Source organism: Sturnira hondurensis, unplaced genomic scaffold (genome assembly GCF_014824575.4).
Source record: "Sturnira hondurensis isolate 20B ecotype Veracruz unplaced genomic scaffold, ASM1482457v3 Scaffold0014745, whole genome shotgun sequence".
Classification (NCBI taxonomy): Eukaryota; Metazoa; Chordata; class Mammalia; order Chiroptera; family Phyllostomidae; genus Sturnira; species Sturnira hondurensis.
Genome location: NW_028087376.1, coordinates 3,933,291 through 3,944,372, shown reverse-complemented (window position 1 = coordinate 3,944,372; position 11,082 = coordinate 3,933,291).

Sequence of the window (11,082 nt, the reverse complement as noted above, 5' to 3'; positions counted from 1 at the left end):
CCAACTACAAACTGTTTAGGACCATATCAGAACATCTAGCTGAGTATCAGATTAAGTGTTTGCATCTTCTGGGTTATTATAGCCTTACAAATAAGGACAGGCCAATGGACCTATAGCCAAGAATTATACCCAGTCTTTTGAAAACTAGATTAAAATGAAATGAAAAACAGACTATAATCCACTTCACTATCACTGGATTTCCAAAGGCTACTGATGCTGGTCCACTAACTACTGATCCATAACTGTTCCCAGGCACGGTAGGAAGGAGTTGTGAAAATTCTATGATAGGATATACCTCCTCAGCCTTAACCTTTCTCCCTTGTACACAGGGTCTCTTGCTCCAGTGACTTTGAGATGCTTTGGAGGAAAGGAAGCAAAGGTTCCAGCTGTTCCATTCCCTGCTGCATTCCACTCTTCCTTCTGCAGCCCAGAGCAGCAGACTTTTCACCGGTCAGGCTGTGCATCATGACAGCCTGCCCTGGCTGTTATTATCCGAGATTATTCACTTTCTCTTATTTGAAAGATCCACACTATTTTAAATACCACCCGTAAGGCTGCAGCTGTCCTCAGAAATGGAGTTCTGATTGAATTCCTACTGCTCTTTTAAGAGCCAACTTAAATGTCACCTCTAAATAATACCCAGTGACATTTACTCAGTGCTTACTCTGAGCCAGGCACTTTGCTAAGGGCTTCTAATGGATTTTTCTCATTTCACCCTCAAAATCGAACTCTGAAGTAAGTACTAGTGTTGTCCCCATTCTATAGATATGGAAACTGAGGGGTTAAATAACTGATCCAAGGTCTCACAACTAGTGAGTAGGAAAACCAGCAGTGCACAGATCCTCAGTGCAGGTACATAGTAGGCATTCAGTAACTGATCTGAGTGATGCACAGCCTCTACTTCCCTTTGGACAATGTTCTGTGCATGTCTTTCACAGCAGTCCTGACATTTGCAGTGACTTTACCAGTGTGCTTCTCTCCAAACTCAACAAGACCAACATTGTGCCCCACTAGACCTGGTACCGTGCCTGGCATATTGTGGCTCTGCAATAAATCTTTGTGGAAGGAGGAAATAAAGGAGGGGTGGGAGGAAGGAAAAGAAGAACATAAAGGCTTTCTAATTTGAGGTTTAAAAGATACAGTGACCGACAGAATGGCCGTCATCAATAAATTAACAAACAAGTGTTGGTGAGGATGTGGAGAAAAGGGAACCCTCGTGCACTGTTGCTAGGATTGCAAATTGATGCAGCTACTATGGAAAACAGTGTGGATATTCCTCAAAAAATTAAAAATGGAACTGCCTTATGACCCAGCAATTCCCCTTCTGAGAATATAATAAAGAAATACAAAACACTACTTCAAAAAGATATATACACCCTTGTGTTTATTGCAGCATTATTTTCAATAGTCAAAATTTTAAAACAACTCAAGTGCCCATCAATAGATGATTGGATAAAGAAGATGTGGTATATATAGATGATGCAATATTACTCAGCAATAAGAAAGAATGATGTCTTACCCTTTAGGACAGCATAGATGGACCTCCTAGAGGACATTATGCTAAGTGAAATAAGTCGGACAAAGACAAATACCGTATGATTTCACTTATATGTGGAATCCAAAGAATAAATGAACAAACAAAACATAAACAGACTCATAGATACAGTGAACAAACTGAGGTTGTTAGATGGGAAGTGGTTGGGAGGGAAGGTTGAAAAACGTAAAGGGAATTAGAAGTTACAAAATAGTCACAGGGATATAAAGAACAGCACAGAGAATATAGTCAATAATATTGTAATAAGTATGTATGGGGCCAGGTGAGTACTGGAATTATCAGGAGGATCATTTGTAAATTATATAATTGTCTGATCACTATGCTGTATAACTGAAACATATGTATGTGTATTTTTAAGAGACTGTTATCACCCCTGAGATTCCAAGTGTTTTAGGAGCTGTGTGCTGGAACCAGGAACACAAACCCAATTTGTTCCTGTTATATAAATTCTTTTAGTATATACATTTGTTTTCTCTATAATTATTATATATAATAGTATATAAAATTTTTATTTCTAATTAGAAAGAAAAATGCAGTGAGCTTGCGTGTCCTTTTGAGAGAGAAGAAGCTGTGTCATGAGGGCTGCACCACTCTTAGATTTGCAATCCCAACTCTACCATTTACTGGCCAAGCAACTCCCATGCACATCACTTGACTGTTGAGCCTCGGTTTCCACATCTTGTAACATGGTTTTCTTCTTTAGAGATAGGAAAGTTAAATGAGATCGCATATATGAATTAGGCCAGCAAGGTGCCTGCTACTCAGTAGTTGTTGATTGTGTTGTGAAGTAAGAGATACACAGAAAGGACTGACATATTTCATTCACATCATGTAGAGGAGCGTGTAGGCATCACTGATATATAACATATTGCAGGAGACCAATAACTATTTTGAGTGATTAGGCCAAATGGCTGTATGTCTAAACATTAAAATATGATATATGCCAGTATTATCAGGAACACCTATTTCATGTCTCAATGCCATCTTTACTGAAATATGGATATTTATATTTATAAGGCAAATGCATTGTGCTGTTCCTGGTCAGAATAGCTGCAATGTCTGCTTTTCTATCTCCCCCGCCCTTCCTGCCTCTTGAGCATATGCATTCCTTCCCCCACCCCTCCTTCCAAACACCCTTCATCTGCCTGTCACTTTTCAAAGACAAGCTCCTCAGAATGAAATCTCTGCTTTCTTTGTTTTCCTGGTTTCCATTTTGTATCCTAAAATATTCACTTCAAGTTCCGCTTGACAGACGGCCCTAATCTAATCTCCACGTCTGCTTTCTAATTTTCACAGTCAGAATAAAACAAATAGGTTGGAGTTAATTGCCGGAGCAGCGGGCCGGAGCTCTGAGCTGTGATTTATGAGCTGAGTGCAGACGCTCTGCAACACATTTTTCTTAATTTATTTTTAATGAGTCTTTCAATTAATTTTCTTGGAAACATCTTAATGATGTTGGAGGCGGGTGTTAATGAGGTCTGCACCAGCTCCTAATTTTGCATATTTTAAAGTGCCTAATGTCATCTTGCACCCTTTCTGTCCATTTTCAGAAGAGGTGGGGGATTATTGTTGAATGGAGAATTTACATTCTTCATGCCTCAGTCTTTGCTTAACCTTTCAGACTTTACCGGCTTGTGTGTGTCTCAGAACAATCACCTACTTGCTGCTCCCCTCCCCCACCTGCTCTGGGCTCTCTGAGTCTGAGAAACTGCTGCAGGAAAAGGAGAGAAGACACAGTCCCCAGGAATTGCTAGTTCTGGGGAACAGTCTGTATCTCTGAGTGAAGATGTCCATAGGGTAATTTTGCTAGGTGATCTGACCTTTTCCAAAGCAGACAGTGAGTAAGGGAAAATACCAATGGAAGAAACAACTCAAGGGTTGTCTTATGGCATCTGGACAAATGTTCAGAGAACCTGGTCCCCAAACGTCCCTGCAGAGCTTGAGGCACCAGATCCACCTCTGCATCCCCCAAGGTCCAGGGCAAAGTGCCACTGCGTCCTCATTAGTCTTTTTTCTGTATTTGCTAGCTAGAGCTTATTTTTCTGATTAAATAGTCATTAAATGCTTATGAGAAAATAAATTGGAAAATGCAAAAGAATGGAGCAAATAAGGGAAAACCAAGTTCTAATGCCTAAAAACAGCCAGTATTAAAATTGTGTTTCCTTCTAGATATTGTTCTTTTTCTATTTGTGGGCTTTTGGCTTTTTTTATTCAATTATGATGATACCAAAAATGATTTTTTTCCATTTAACATTATAACTAAGTAACAAACTTCTATCAAGCATCATTTTTACTTTAATTTTTTATTTTTCAATTACAATTGACATACAATTTTTATATTAGTTGTAAGTGTACAACCCAGTGATTAGACATTATATAACTCACTAAGTAATCACTCCGATAAATCTAGTACTTATCTGACACCAAACACAGTGACTACAATATTATTGGCTGTGCTCCCTATGCTGTACTTGACATGCCCACGACTATTCTGTGACTGCCAGTTTGCACTTCTCAGCCCCTTCACCTTTTTCACCCATCCCTTCGGTCCCCTCCCATCTGGCAACCATCAAAATGTCCTATGTATCTACGAGTCTGTTTCTGTTCTTCTTGTTCATTGATTTTGTCAAACATCATTTTAAATGGCTGTTTAATATTCCATCCAACAGAGTTGTCATAATTTATTGAGTCATTCCACTGTAACTGGGCACCTAAGCTAATTTTCAAACTGTTACCATGAATACCGTTGTGGTAAATATCTTTGTACAGAAAGCTTTTTTTTAAAAAAGAGTTTATTTATTTATTTATCTTTAGAGGGGAAGGAGAGAGGGAGAGAAACATCAATGTATGGTTGCTTTTCGTGCGTCCCCTGCTGGGAGTTGGCCTGCAGGGAACCGGCCTGCAACCCAGGCATGTGCCCTGACTGGGAATTGAACCACGATCCTCTGGTTCGCAGGCCCGCGCTCAATCCACCGAGCTACACCAGCCATGGCCTAGAAAGCTTTTTGAAAATTAGGGATTATTTTCTTTGGAATAGCCTGAGTAATTACTGGTTTAAAGAGTATAATTGTTTTTAAGGTGCTTGATACATATATTTCCAAATTACTTTCTAAAGCATGCTGGCTTACTTCCAAAAGTAATACACAAGTGTGACTACTTCTTTGATCTTGAAATAGCATAGAGTATTGCAAGCGGAAAAAAATTATTTACGCCCTGGCTAGTGTAGCTCAGTGGATTGAGCACAGGCCTGCGAACCACATGATCGCGGTTCGATTCCCAGTCAGGGCACATGCCTGGGTTGCAGGCCAGTTCCCAGCAGGGAACTCACGAGAGGCAACCATACATTGATATTTCTCTCCTTCTCTCTTTCCCTTCCCCTCTAAAGATAAATAAATAAAAATCTTTTAAAAAATTTTTAAAAAGTATTTACTAGTTAGGCAGATTTCCATGTTTTTCTTTAATTTTTCCACTAATCCCCTTTTGGGGTTGTGTTTCCATTAAACCCAAGGCCACTTTTCCTAGAGAACTTCCTGGGCTGTGAAGCCCAATGTGGACAAGACCTAGGTTCTTCTCTCAACATGTAGTAGAGACTCAACCAATATGTATTAAATTGACTTAACGAGTGTGTGTTAAAATGACTTACCCAAGAACTGGAAAGTTGAGGCTGTATCTGTGAGTGTCTTATTTCCATGTGGATCTGCACTGTGGCCTTTCCAGGTCGGTGTTTCCAAAACTGAGTGCACATTTCCTCGCTCTTCTTTCCCATCTTCAGCAAAGGTGCTCCCATTGAGCAGTTCCCACAGGCTACAGATGTGCAGTGCACCCCTGTCCTCACACTCCCCCAACACACGCACATGCAGTCCTGTGAATATACCTCCTGACACCTTCATGACTGCCTCTTCCCTTCCATTCCCCCAGTCCTGTTTCAGGCCCCTGACTCACCTGGACTAGTACAAAAGCCTTCCAACGGCCTACTATCCTTCCCTCTCTGTTTTAGCCCTTTAAAGTGCCAGAGTGCTATCTTTCCAACAGAAGTGAAAACCCTACCGTGATGATAGGGTTTGTTCCTTGTATGCAGAACATGGTCCAAAATCCTCAGTATGTCATTAGGGAATTTCATATAATTTTACCCCCCCAGTACCCTACTGTAAGGGAAATACAGCTATTTTCCTTCCTGTGTTGGGAGAACCCCAGCTCTTCCCCACCGTGTGTTTCTCCTGTTAGTCTCCCTTTCTATTCACACAAAACACTTCACTTCTCATGCTTCTGGGCACTGAATATAGCGGAGGGAGGCTTCCCCCACACTAAGCAATTCTCTGCAACACCATTGGGTGTTCCACAATTTAACTCATTTCTGACACTGTTTACCCGGAGACAGCATCAGATTCACATAGGAAAAGGGCTTAGTCCCACAAGACTGCCTCTCTCCATCCCCACTTCAGGTTATTGCCTATGCTTCTGTCAACAGCCAACTGTAGATTGGAAGTTCCAACAACCCCCTCTTCAGGCTTGAATAATTTGCTAGAGCAGCTCACAGAACTCAGGAAAACATTTATGTTTACTGCTTTATTTTATAATAAAAGACCCAGATGAACAGCCAGTTGAAGAGATACACAGGGCAAGGTCTAAAAGGGTCCTGTGGAGTCAGACTGCATCAGTCTCCCAGTGTGGATGTGCTCAGCCCCCTGGAAGCTCCCCAGACCCTCTACTGTTGGAACTTTACGGAGGCTTCCTCACACAGGCCTGATCAACTCCATCTCCAGCCCCTCTCCCCTCTCTGGAGGATGAAGGGTTGGGTTAAAAAATTCCAAGCTTCTAATCATGGCTTAGTTCTTCTGGTGACCAGCACACACCCAAAGCCATCCAGAAGCCCACACATAGTCACCTCATGAGAACAAAAGATGCTCTTAGTGTTCTTATCACTTAGGAATTTACATGCTTTTAGGAGTCCTATGGAGGGCTGGGCTCAAAGACAAATATTAGAATAAGAGATGCTCATAGTGTCCTTATCACTTACGAAATTACAAAGGTTTTAGGAGCTTGTGTCAGGAACTGGGGCAGAAAACGGTATTCACATATGTTTTTTTCTGTTATCTCATAATTACCCATTACTCCAATATGCTGTGCACTTTGTTCAGGCCAGTTCCTAAGCTTGAGATGCTCTCTTCCTACTCCCCATAGAGCAATTCCCTGCCACCTCCTCCATGAAGGCTGATTCACCACTATAGCTCCAAATGGTACATACTTTGCACATGGTAGATGCCTAGTGAATATCTGGCAAATGAATATAAAGATAAAGCATCTGTAGAAACATGTTTTCTTCAAAGCTGTTACCTGCTGTACTGTCTGGGCTGTTTTACACATTAGGTTGGATATTTATATTTGAAATTTTAAAGAACCCTTCAACCTGAGGGTTGTATGTTTATATTTAAATTTTTAGGACACTTCAGCCTGGGGAAAAAAGATAGTTTCTCAAGGCATTTCTGCTTTTTGTTAGACTCCATTGATTTATTGCTGGACATTTCTTAATTTCCGTGAAAGGTTCTTTTTAGTGCTTTTCCCACTGATTCCTTGTGCTCAGTGTAAGTATTGTCAAAATATTTGCTGAAAAAAGACTACAAATTTTAGCTTTATGGGATAATTGGTTCAGATAAGATTTAGTATCCAGATGCAGAGCTTAGTATGTAGTGGTCTTACAGTTAAAACAGGATCTTTACAGCATTATCTTAAAGCTGAAGGATTTTTTTTTTAAATCTCCTGACCAATAGCAACAATTTACCTATAACTGAAATTCTGATCTTTGACCCCAAATATTTGTCAAATAACTTAATCATAAGTGAAGCTCTGACATCAAAGGCATTTTTTTAAGCCCTGAATTTACACAGGGAAAGAACAGAGATTTATCAGTGGGTGGAAGTCAAGATAAGTGAGCAAGGGTAATATCAATAGTTTTGGATATGATGCTGAAGATGGTTGACACTGGATGTGTTACAAAACATTACTATTATTTCTAGTGTTTGGCCACTATATTTTAGAGTTCTTTTTAATACTATAATTAAGTGAACCCTTCATTTTATTTTAAGTGTTTAAAATTCCCAGCAAAGTATATTAGTCATGATAGTTTTTGCTATACAAATAACCTCAAATCAAAGAGGCTTGATACAATAAACATTTATATTTTGCTCACACAAAATTTAAGGTAGATATTTTTAGTAGGACATTTCTGGGTATCTCTCTAGTGACTCAGGGAAGCAGATCCCTTAGGGCATTATTGTAGTCTTCTGCTAGGTCCTCTATATTGCCGGCCAATGAGTGAAGAGAGGGTATGTGAAGGATTTATACTACAAAGTTTAGAAGCCAGGTGTGTAATTGGCATACTCTATCTAGGTGGTATACTAGAGTAACTCATCACAGCTCACAAGAGCCATCTATTAAAGTTTCAGGCATTTTACAAGCTTGTTGTTAAACACAGGCATTATTAAAAATTATATGATGTAAACATATTTTAATTTTTCAATTTTTAAATTAAGTTTTTAAAATAGAAACAAAGGTAATAATTGCTCAAAATTGCTATTTTTAGTATATTTTACTATTATCTATGCCAGTGATTATTTATATCTCTTGTAAGTGGGAAACACTATAGAATGGTGGTAGCTATTGTGCATCTCTTCCTGACTCCATGGTCAATGACTTTATGTTGGTTGTTTGAAATAGATGATGGTAGGAGTATTTACATCATGGACATTGGCAAACACTATAAATCAGAGCTTGATTTCTTTTGTTGATAGTCTATTGGCCAGAACACAATCATGTGGTTTTAGATACAAGGATTGTAGAGTAGTTAATGTAGCTACAGGTTAGGAAGGAGAGAAGTGGATATTCATGAGCACTAGCAGTCTGTTCCATAGTCTATCCTTCTGGTCACCCAGTATCAGCTTCCTTCTTCTTCCCATATGCAGAACACAGTCACCCCCTCGCATGGGAAATGACCCAAAGTCCCATCCTGTAATTGCATTCTGACTCAAGATCCAGGATCTCTAGATGCTGCATAGATTTCTCTATTGGGTCAGATGTAACTTTTTTAGACATGGCAACCAATGAACTAAGAAGAAGTTATCTTCTTCCCCACCCCTCCCCGGCCCCATCCCATATACTATAGTAAAGCAGGGGCAAGAATTGTAATGAAAAATTTACAGTCAGAAAAGGAACAAAAAGGGGTACACCGCAGTCACTCTTAACAAATAAATATTGGACTCCTATGGGGCTGTCCCCTTGCCCTGGCAACCACCCAGTTTCTTCCCAAACTGCTGTCTGGGAAGAAATCCCTTTGTCTCTAAATCACATCTGAAATGGGTGTTGGGAAGTTTCACCCTCCTTGGGGAGCTGTATAAATTAACAGCTTAGGTTCTGTTTTCTGCTTCTACTGGGGAGGCTAAAGGTGTTTTATGTCTCAAGCACTTAAAAGCTTCTTTAATCAAGACTCATGGTTTCCTTAGCATCACAGTTCTCTCAAAAACCAGTATAGGCTTCTGATCTATTTGCTTTCCAGTTAGTTTCATTACTCAATAATTACAAACAGTTATTTCTTAGAGATGATCATCAACTCTGCCTCATTTCTCTGCTTCCTCACATTCATACTCATCTCAATTTAATAGCAGCTGGCTTAAGGCCATCTGGAACCATCAGTGAGGAGGTCATAGCTTCAGTCTGGTCTTTGCCACAACCTGGGTTGCACTGTTCACCTCAGAGGTTTTATCAGGCCTCTCTCACGTATCTGCTACTGTTCGGGGTCTAAAAGCATGAACTTTTTCAACCCTTTGACTCTGCAAATGTCTGAACTCCCTTTATTTTCACTTATATCTGTGTACAGACCGAGTAATTCTCTCCTAAGTTCATCTCCTTCTTCTAATAATAGCTTAGCAAAGGCAGACAATGAAAATCAACACATATTACAAATAATCTGTTTTCTAGACTCTTCTTCTAGAGCTGACAGCTTACAAGAAGACCTGAGTCACTGTAAGTGACAGTTTTCTCATGTTTTACCACTGGTCTCATCTTTCCAGCCACCATAACAGCATCCTTGACACTCATTGCCTGACCACTAAGCCAGTGCCATGTATTTTATGTCTTTATTTGGGCAGCACCTCATATCAAGGTTCCAATTTCTGTATTAGCCAAAACAGGGTAGGCTAAGCTATGGTAACAAAGAAATCCTAGCAGCTTAGCACAATCAAATCATTTCTGCCTAATGGAAAGTTCATGTAGACTTTTGTACTAGGGCAACTCTCCTCCAGGTACTGATTCTGAGATACTGATTCTTTAACTTGGTGGCTCCATGTCCCAGGAGTTTCCCAGGGGTCCTCAGCACTTCATCCTCTGCACTTACTGGACCAAGAAGCAAAGAAAGAGTAGGGAGAACCATGTGAGGTACTTTAGGGGCCAGGCTTGTAAGGGGTATATATCACTTCCACCACCACCACCCCTTTGCCATTGGCCAGGACTAAGTCATGGTCCCCCCTAGAAGCAAGGGAGCTGATTGCTCTAGTTGTGTACCCAGGAAGAGGAAAATAGATACGTACTGGCAAACAATGCCATCTACGTCACACAGACAGGATAAAATTAACACTATTTTTTATCCTTTTCCTGACAAAAACAAGAGTCTTAAGATGCCTTAACTTTTTCCTAACTTTATCCACTCAGCTTTCCTTGTTAGGATTTTTGGGTTTTTTAGTTTCACTGTTTTTTCTTAAAAGCCAGATGAGGTTCTTGTTGGTTGGTTGGGTTTTTGTTCATTTGTTTGTTTAAACACTTAGAACTTATTTAGTTTACTAATATATTTCTTTTTTTTTTTTTTGGTCACTGCTATTTCCTGTATTCCGTTCTCTTCTGGTTTAATTTACCTTCTTGAAACTATTTCCTCTATTTGTTCTTTCAGGTAAGGGCCTAAGACAAATTTGAAGTATTTTTATATCACCTCACTTTTTGAATGATTATTTGGGTAGAAAATTCAAGGTTGTCAACTATTTTCCCTAAACATTTTTTCCTTTTTATTGAATTATTGGGGTGACTCTAGCTAGCAAAATTATACAGGTTTTAGGTGCACAATTCCACTCCCTAAATGTTTTAAAGATTGTTTTATCATCTTCAGTTTTTTCAGCTGTTTATACTGATACCTCTATACTTATAATGTATTTAACTGATATTTCTTATTTGCAATCTTAGAAATTACCCAATGACTTCATATTATAATAAATATGGAATTAGTTCTCTTATTCTACCTTATAGCACTCCTATTTTTAATAATAGTGTATTCAATATTTACAACAGTATGATTATATTAACACTGTTCATGGTTGAGTCAAGTAATGAACTATGATTGCATTTAAATTGGTTTATGATTCAAATTCCAGTGCAGCTTTGAGATTTTCTTGGAATTTCTATTTACTCTTTGTTTATTTGCAAAGTTTTCTACCTACTTATCCTTGACCTTTTCCTTCAAATGATTCATCATATTAGATATTCATTCA